Below are 8,521 nucleotides of genomic sequence, written 5' to 3' on the forward strand. Positions count from 1 at the left end.
ATCCTCAGGCTCATGACTAGGCTCCCAATTTATCCCACGGCCCCTTTCTCTCTAGTCCTGAGAGTCTGTGAGCTGCATCCATCATGGGTCTGAAACTTTCCTTACAGTACCCAGGGGTCAGTTGTAGGACAGCAAGCTAACATTACTACTGCCATCGTCTCTCCTCCAGTTGTACGTTTTATACATAAAGCTAAAACTGAATACAACTAGGTTTTTAATAGACACTCATGTGAAAACCCTATCTCCACCCCGACATCCCTACTACTGCCTAAGGAAGAAAGGGGAGGAAGAGGAAGCGGGAGGGAAGAGAAAGGAAGAAAGAAAATACCTCTCCAAGAGATATACTGTCTGAATCATCACTAGAATCATAAAATGTTATTGCTAGAAGGGACCCTGGGGGTCATCTAGTCATTATTTTTCATCATTATTCAAATGAATAAACCTGGCCCTTTGAGTAAGTGTAGACTTTTGCCACCTGAGGAAAAGACTGGCACACAGAGCAGAGTCTCCTGACTCCTGCCCCTAATAAGAATCCTTCTGGGGGCTTCCCTGGTGGCGCAGTGGTTGAGAATCTGCCTGCCAATGCAGGGGACACGGGTTCGAGCCCTGGTCTGGGAGGATCCCACATGCCGCGGAGCAACTGGGCCCGTGTGCCACAACTACTGAGGCTGCACGTCTGGAGCCTCTGCTCCGCAACAAGAGAGGCCGCGATAGTGAGAGGCCCGCGCACCGCGATGAAGAGTGGCCCCCACTCGCCGCAACTGGAGAAAGCCCTCACACAGAAACGAAGACCCAACACAGCCAAAAATAAAAATAATAAATAAATAATAAATTTAAAAAAATTAAAAAAAAAAAAAAAGAATCCTTCTTAGTCCCTCCCCATCCTGTCCCGCCCCACTCTCTCCCCTCCACTACAGTATCTAAGCTACTGAGATCTGCTGCCCTTTTGAATGCAAGCTTCTCAAGCTATGTTTTATTCATCTTTGCTTTCCCAGTGCCTAGCAGAGTAAGCAGAGGTGAATTAGAGAGGGACACTGGCACATGGGGAGAGCAATGCCAAAGAATGTTGTCTGGAGAAAACATAAGCTTTCCTTGGCTTTAACATAAGCAGTCTTCAGAGCTGTGCAAGGTCTGGAATGTCTAGGTTCTAATTATTTCCTCCTTTCCAAAACTAGTGTCTACAACAGTTTAGCCAGGGATAGTTATCAAATTTGCTGTGCCATACTCTCCCTCACCCCAGTTTCCCCTCCCCTCCCCTTGGAGAACTATGATCAATACTGGATAAAGGTAAATGAAAGCAGATGTAATAAGACCCTGCATGAGAAATCTTCCCCCCATCTTCTTCTCCTGTGTCCTCACCTCAATAAACTGCATCCCCATCTATACAACCGCACCAGGTAGAAATCTAGAAGTCTTCCTTGATTTCTTCCTTGCCCTCCACACCAACAATCTTTGACAGTGTCTCACAACTCAGTTCCATCTTCTTTTCTCTACACACACACCCTTCATTGGAAACACCATCACCTCTTGCCTGCATTACTGCAAAAGCCTCCTAACTGGTCTCTTTGCCCATGGTGCTCTAGCCCTCCAATCCACTCCCCAAAGAGCCACTGATATCCTTCTAAAATGCATACAGGATCATGGTCCCCTCACCAAAATGAAGTCCAAACTCTTCAACCTGGGCAATAAGGTCCTTTCATGACTTGGCCTCTGCTCTGCCCACCTTGCCAGTCTCATCTCTTGCTACATCCACCCATCTCATGCTTTATGCTCCACCCAGAAATCTTGAGAAACTTACTTAACTCCTCTGGGTTTGTTTCCTCACCTACAGAATGGGAATTGTAACAGTATGTACCTCTCAAGATGGTTATGGAAAGAAATGAGTTAACACATGTTAAATGCTTAAAATGGCATCTGGTAGATATAGTAAATGGCCAAAAGTCTCACCTGTTACCACCACCATATCTAGACTTGCTATTCCCTTCTGCCTAGAACAGTCTTACCTGTCTTCTCCTCAGCTCCCCAAATCTCTTCTTTTCCTAGCTTAGTCTTTTCTCTGAGGTCTAGGCCTAGCCAATTTCTCCGACGAACCCCCCCCCACCCTGACCCTCCAAGGCTGGGTTAGTTCCATTCCTCCGTGCTCTCATGGTGCTCGTCCCTGTCACAACACTTCTCACACTGCCTGTTTCCTTGCCTGTCTTCCCCCTCAGACACCCGAATTTCCAAGCTTAGTACACTGCGGAGCAGATGTTTAATAACTGTTCTGTAAATGGAAAACTTTCCAATAATGAGGTGCCCAATGAAACAGAATCTCAACGGGTAGCCTACTCAAATGTTGGCTGGGTGGCTGGCTGGTCTACATGATTTTAAGTCCCTCAACTACAAGATTCTATCCAATAAACATTTCAATACACTCTGACCTTATTATCACACTCAGGGGTTTAGACTTTAATAGGTAGGCAATGTTGGGCCATCAGATTTTTGAGGAAAGTGCAACATGCTCAGATCTGTGTTTGTTGCCCTATTATCCATCTCTGGAACACCTCCCATCCCAACCCCTGCTGGCATCATGACAAAATTCCAACTACACTTCACAAACATAAACACCACATCCCACCACCACACCACCCAAAACACACAAAGACACAGAAGTAGTCAAAACAAAGGGAATTTTGAAAGACTAAATGCAGCATTTAATTCCATCTTAACCACCTGCAAGCAATGAGGAGCCATAAATACCCTCTAGGAACCCAAAAGCTAATCCCTCTTGTGTGCCTTTATGGAAAGAGGAGGGCACAAAGAGGGAGCATTTCATAAAGATAATCCATTTAATCGTCCTGAGTAGTTCTGATCCGAGCTGCTGTCTCAGCACTGCTATTGTTGATCACAACAGCCCCATATGCCCAAACCCAGGACAGCCAGAAAGGAAGATGCAAACAAAGCAAGGGTGGGGAGTCCTCTGGGTTCTATTTCAAGAGCAGGAGTTCCCTTTGGAAGATACAGAAGGGGCAAGCAGAGATCCCCAAAAAAGGCTTCAGTGATAAAGAATTTTAATCTACGGAGCTGGGGTGGAGTGGGGGAAGCTTAACCAGAGTGGTACAGCCAGGCCTAGGTTCTTGCTCTGGAGCTGCATGCCACACCTTACTGCAGATGAGAACTTATAATCATTTTGCATTTTCAGAGCACCTTGGGCTTAAGGGAGGCACTAACAGTGCCAGCTTTGCCAGTCACAAAAGGACAAATATTGTATGATTCCATTTATATGAAGTACCTAGAGTAGTCAAATTCACAAGGACAGAAAATAGAATGATGGTTGCCAGGAAGGAGAGGAGAGGAAGTACGTGTTTATACAGTTTCAGCTGAGGTAGGTGAAAAAGTTCTAGACACGGATGGTAGTGATGGTTGCACAACAGTGTGAATATATTTAATGCCACAGAACTGTACATTTAAAAATAGTTAAAATAGTAAATTTGATCTTACGTGTATTTTTACAAAAAAATAAATAAAAAGCATACCAGCTTTAAAGTTATATTGTCTGCAGTTATCAATTACATGATCCTGAGCAAGTCATGTAACCTCTCTAATCCTGTTTCTTCTTCTGCAAAAGGAGTTTAATAATATACCTAATTCATACAGTAGCTCTGAGGACTAAATGAGATACTCTAAAGAAAGTCCTTAATCCAGTGACTGGTACATGGAAAGTACTTAATAAATGTTAGCCTACTACTACAATGCACTTTCATAGCCATTTTTCATAGCACCCAACCCTGTGATAGTTTACAGATAAGGAAACTGAGGCTCAGAGAGCCACAATGAGTGACTGAGTTCATGATGCCACATCAAATCAAATCCTTTGTCCATGAGAGATGCCCTGTACTCACCACCTGTTAATCCAGTGATCTAAGTAAGGCAAGTGCCCTAACCTTGCTATGTCTCCATTCTCAATTAGAGTTGTAAAAAGGAGATATAAACCAAACTCTGAGAGCTCCCTCACAGAACTGGATGAGAAATGAAATCAGGTAACAGTTATAAAAGAGAACTATAAACCATAAATAAAGTACTATAAAATAACAGTGGTGACTTATGAGAACTGGTACTCCTGTGCACAAAACCTAGCCTCCTTTTAATGCTGGGACTAAACAACTTCTTTGTGATTTCAAGTTACTTGGGATTCTTGGTCTTCAGACCTGAATAAGTAGTTTAGTGCCCTTTCAAAAGGTGGCAGAGTACGGTAGAAATAAAAATATTACTGCACTGGGAGTCAGAAGACTGGAATTCCAGTTGTGATTCTGTCACTAAAGCAGTCTGTGAATTTAGACAACTTACTTCCCCTTTCCAAGGTTCAGTTAACAGGAAAGAGGGAAAAGGCAGATAAAAAAAGTTAGACCAGATAAGACCCCTTCCAGGTCCTATATACCACTACTCTTAAATCCAGAATCTTGGAAAGGGGAGACTACAGCAGACCTCCAGACTCCAAAGAACTCAAGCACACATCAGGAGACATCCCAAGACCTGGCCTAGGAACTCCCCTGCCTGATCTTTAGACACCAAGGATCAAACACACTGGAAAACTAAAACACTTGCCAAAGTTAATTTTAGTTCACTTTTACCCCTCTGGGCCTTATCTGAAAATAAGAGAAATAAATCTCTATTTGAAGGCAGGGAGTTGAAGCAATTGACTTGAACCACTTTCTGCTCCCCCTCCCCCAACCAGGAGCTATAAATCTAAACACTATAGAGAACAAGCAAGGTTTGGTGGGAGGAACAAGCCACAAAAAAACAAAAAACGGATGGACCTCACTGCTTTAAACGACTTACACCTTCCCTGAGCCAAAACCCCAGGGAACTTCAGTTGTGCTTGCATCCATCAGCTTCTAACGGGCAAGGAATCAGGGAGAACGGAGTTAGGTCTCCCAACTAACGATGTGAATCAAAATCCGTTCTGCACTAAGAGATTACACAAGTTCACACTAAGAAATAAATAACAGGTACCAGCACCACGGCTTTACACTTCTGTGGCTCCTAACTGTGATTTGGAACACATTACTTAACCTCTCTGCGCCTTGATTGCTGCTTTTGTAAATGGGGATAACCTCAGAAGGCCGTCGTGAGCATTCTATGAAATAAGGCTTGCGAAGTTCCTGAGTCAAGTCCATTAAATGTTACCTGTTCGTATTAAACACTTCTCTCACACATTAGTTTCCTCCCTGAATCCACAAACACCCTGCGAGGCGACTTTCTTTCTCCCTGTTCACTGAAAAGCAAACTGAGACTCGGCGGCGAAAAGGCTGCGTGAAGCGCGGAACACGGCCCCAGCTCAAGGGTCTGCTGTTGTTCCTCTATAAGCCCAAGGTGTGCAACAAGCCCAGGACCGGGAAAGGGGGGCCGAGGAGGCGCTCAGGCCCGTGGGGAGCGAGGCGGGACCAGTTTTGATCGCCTCCGGGAACCCGCAGACCCAGCCCGAGAGGGAGAGTCGGAAGAAGCCCGGGGCCGAGGCCAGAGCCGGGGCCCGGCCCGCCCGAGGCCTCCCCAGCGCGGCCTCCGCTCCCCCCTCCTCCCCTCGCCGGGCGGGGCGGGGCGCGAACACAAAAGACTCCAACTTCCGAGCGGGCGCGGGCCCACGCCGCCAACTCCGGGCCCAGGTCCGACCCGCGGGGAGGAGGCGGGCAGGGAACGCCAGGGCTGCCGGGACCCAGGGCGGCAGGCCCGGGTGGAGGGAAGGTGCGGGGGGAGGGGGCCAGGAGTTACTCCGGCTCCCGGGACTCCCCGCATGGCCAAAAAACAGAGTTTCTAAAAATAGGCAGCGACCGGCGCGAAGAGGTGGGTGACCAAAAAGGAGCAAGGAGCACCCCCTCCCCGTACCTTTAAGGAGACGCCCGCGGCCCCCACTCACCCGCGCTGAGAGGTCTGGAGGAAGCCGCGCGGCGCGGAAGGAGGCGGTGCCGCCGCACTCGGGGGCGGATGGGAGGGAGCGAGGGAGGGAGGAAGAAGGCGGCCCCGGCCGCAGCGTGAGGAACTGATCACACGCGCGGGAGTCGCCGCCGCCGCCGCTACCGCCCCCTCAGCTTCTCTCTGCTTTGCCCACCCTGCGCCGCGCTGCTCGCGCACCCCGCCGCACTGACAGCGGCGCGAGCCCCGCAGTCGCGAGTCCTTCCCTTGGCCGGCACCACTGAGGCGCGTCGGGGTGGGGGCGTCCGGAGCGGCTCCCCTCAACTCGGCCCCGCCCGCGACTCCGGCACTGCTCCCGCCACCCCCTGCCCCCGCCTCTGTCTCTAGAGACGGGCCCGGCGACTCAAGCGCGAGGAGTCCGCAGCCCCGCCATGACACAGCCGGGCCCCCGAGGCGCAGGGGCTCTTCCTACCCCCTCAACCTAGCTTTGGAAAGGTCCAGAGCTACGGCGGGGAGAAGAGGAAGGAGGGGCCGGGGAGGGGCCTGACAGGGAGGAAGGACTGAGGTGGGACCCTGAGGAGGCGGGGCTAGGGCGGGAAGAGAGACTGGTTTACCCTGGAACCGAGCGTAAGGAGGGGCGGGGCTGAGAGAGTGATGATGCAGTGAAGAGAGGCGCGCGAGACAAGCATGGAAGACATTGGCGCCCTTGCAGAGACGGGCTTGAAAGGAGGGGGTGTGGGCGGGGCTAAAGGGAGGCCTGCCCAGAGGAGGAGTCAAGGGTGGAGGGAGGCCCCGGCGAGGTTGGGGGAGGAGGGGCCCTTAACGGGGCGTGTTGGAGGCGGGGCTGAAGAGAAGCCCCAAACGGAGGAAAGACAGAAGCGGGACACAAAGAGGCGGGCCCGGAAGCTGAGCCGGGAGGAGGGGGCCCAAAGGTGGCCACTCTGGGGAGGAGCCGGAAGGAGGCGTGACCCAAAGGCGATGGGGTTCGGGAGGGGGCTGGAGGTGGGCGGGGCCTGGAGATGGGTCCCAAACTAGTTGGCGGTGGGCGGTGCCCGAGGGATGCGGAAGAGAAGAAGTGGGACGGAGCGCCAGGGCCTTTCGCTTTGAAGGGAACCTGGTGAGTAGAGAAGGCGAAGATCCACGCTGCCCTTTGGGAGTGGGCGGAGACGCCGCCGTGAGGGCGGGTCTGGGGAGGAGATGCCACTTTCACATAAAAAAAAGGTTAAATTCAAGCAGCTTTACCCTTTTGGGGTGCGAGAAATGTTTTATAATTTGATCTGGATCTGGATGTTTGTCCTCACTACTGAATAGAGTTCTCCTGTCGAAAACTCAAAGCCTAAATCAGTGTTCCAGCCTCCAAGGAACAGCCGGAGGGGTCTTACCAGAGCACACGAGGATGGTAAGCCCTTCAGTCCTCAGCTGTAGTCTTCCCTGGACTCTGGGAAGACAAATTCTCCATGCATCGTCCGACCTGTGATTCTGTGATTGTATTTTTCACATCACTTCCCCCAGAACCTGCCTAAGAGACTGGATTCCTGAGCACGAAGCAGAGTTTGAAATGAATCCTGCCTGGCTCTGCCAGACCAGCAGTTATAGCTACACTTGTGTTGTTTGATGACCTGTCGCTGCTTCAAAAGGAAGAAAAATCAAATTAGAGAGATGGTGACAACTGAGACCAAGGCCAGGAACGTTCTTCCCCCACCTCTTCTGATGCCTCAGGTCTCTGCTTAAATATCACCTCCTCAGAAAGGCCCTCCCTGAACACCCAGCTTAAAGATGTTCTTTAGTTTGATCTCTTGTTCATTTCCTTCATGGCATTTCTTAGTCTTGTCATTTACTGATCTGTTTATGTGTTTTTGCCCATGTTCCTCACTAGAAGGTAAGTTCCATGAGACCAGGAATCTTTGACTGTTGTGTATGGCACTGTGTCACCAGACTTAGTGTTCAATAAAAACTTGAGTGGATGAATGAGTCAGTCAACCAATTAATGAATCTGGCCCCGGGCTTCCCTGATGGCGCAGTGGTTAAGAATCCGCTTGCCAATGCAGGGGACACGGGTTCGAGCCCTAGTCCGGGAAGATCCCACATGCTGGGGAGCAACTAAGCCCGTGTGCCACAACTACTTAGCCTGCGCTCTAGAGCCCACGAGCCGCAACTACTGAGCCCACGCACCACAGCTATTGAAGCCTGCATGCCTAGAGCCCGTGCTCCGCAACAAGAGAGGCCACCGCAATAAGCCCGCACACTGCAATGAAGAGCAGCCCCCACTCGCTGCAACTAGAGAAAGCCCACGGGCAGCAACAAAGACCCAACGCAGCCAATAAATAAATAAATAAATAAATAAATAAATAAATCTATTTTTTTAAAAAAATGTATCTGGCCCCTCCCAACCTCCTCTGCTCTGTTTCTGGCCACTCCCTGGCTCCTCACCTCCCTCTCTGTGTACCAGCCTTACCATGTTTGCTTGAATACACCACAATCTCTCAGTACCCTCTGATAAGGCACTTGGATTGCTCCTTCCCTTCTGCCTAGATGCCTCCTGTTCATCCTTCAACACTCAGCTCAAGAACCACCTCCTCTGAGAGGCCTTCTCTGACCTCCCGTCAGCACCCCCACCCCACCAGGAAAGTTG

General features: G+C 50.1%; 1 protein-coding gene across 5 annotated transcripts in view; it reads right to left on the bottom strand.

Moving 5' to 3' along the window:
• Positions 1–6,336, bottom strand: part of RALY (RALY heterogeneous nuclear ribonucleoprotein) — an 80,537-nt gene extending 74,201 nt beyond the window's left edge. For 2 of the 5 annotated variants that reach the window (XM_068566139.1, XM_068566141.1), the window contains exon 1: positions 5,894–6,327. The gene's annotated coding sequence lies outside the window, so the exon portion shown is untranslated. Of the gene's footprint in view, positions 1–5,862 lie in introns of all 5 variants that reach the window. The other 3 variants (XM_068566142.1, XM_068566140.1, XM_068566143.1) reach the window with 3 other exon arrangements.
• Positions 6,337–8,521: the final 2,185 nt, after the last annotated feature.

This window comes from Eschrichtius robustus, chromosome 16 (assembly GCF_028021215.1).
Source record: "Eschrichtius robustus isolate mEscRob2 chromosome 16, mEscRob2.pri, whole genome shotgun sequence".
Taxonomy (NCBI): domain Eukaryota; kingdom Metazoa; phylum Chordata; class Mammalia; order Artiodactyla; family Eschrichtiidae; genus Eschrichtius; species Eschrichtius robustus.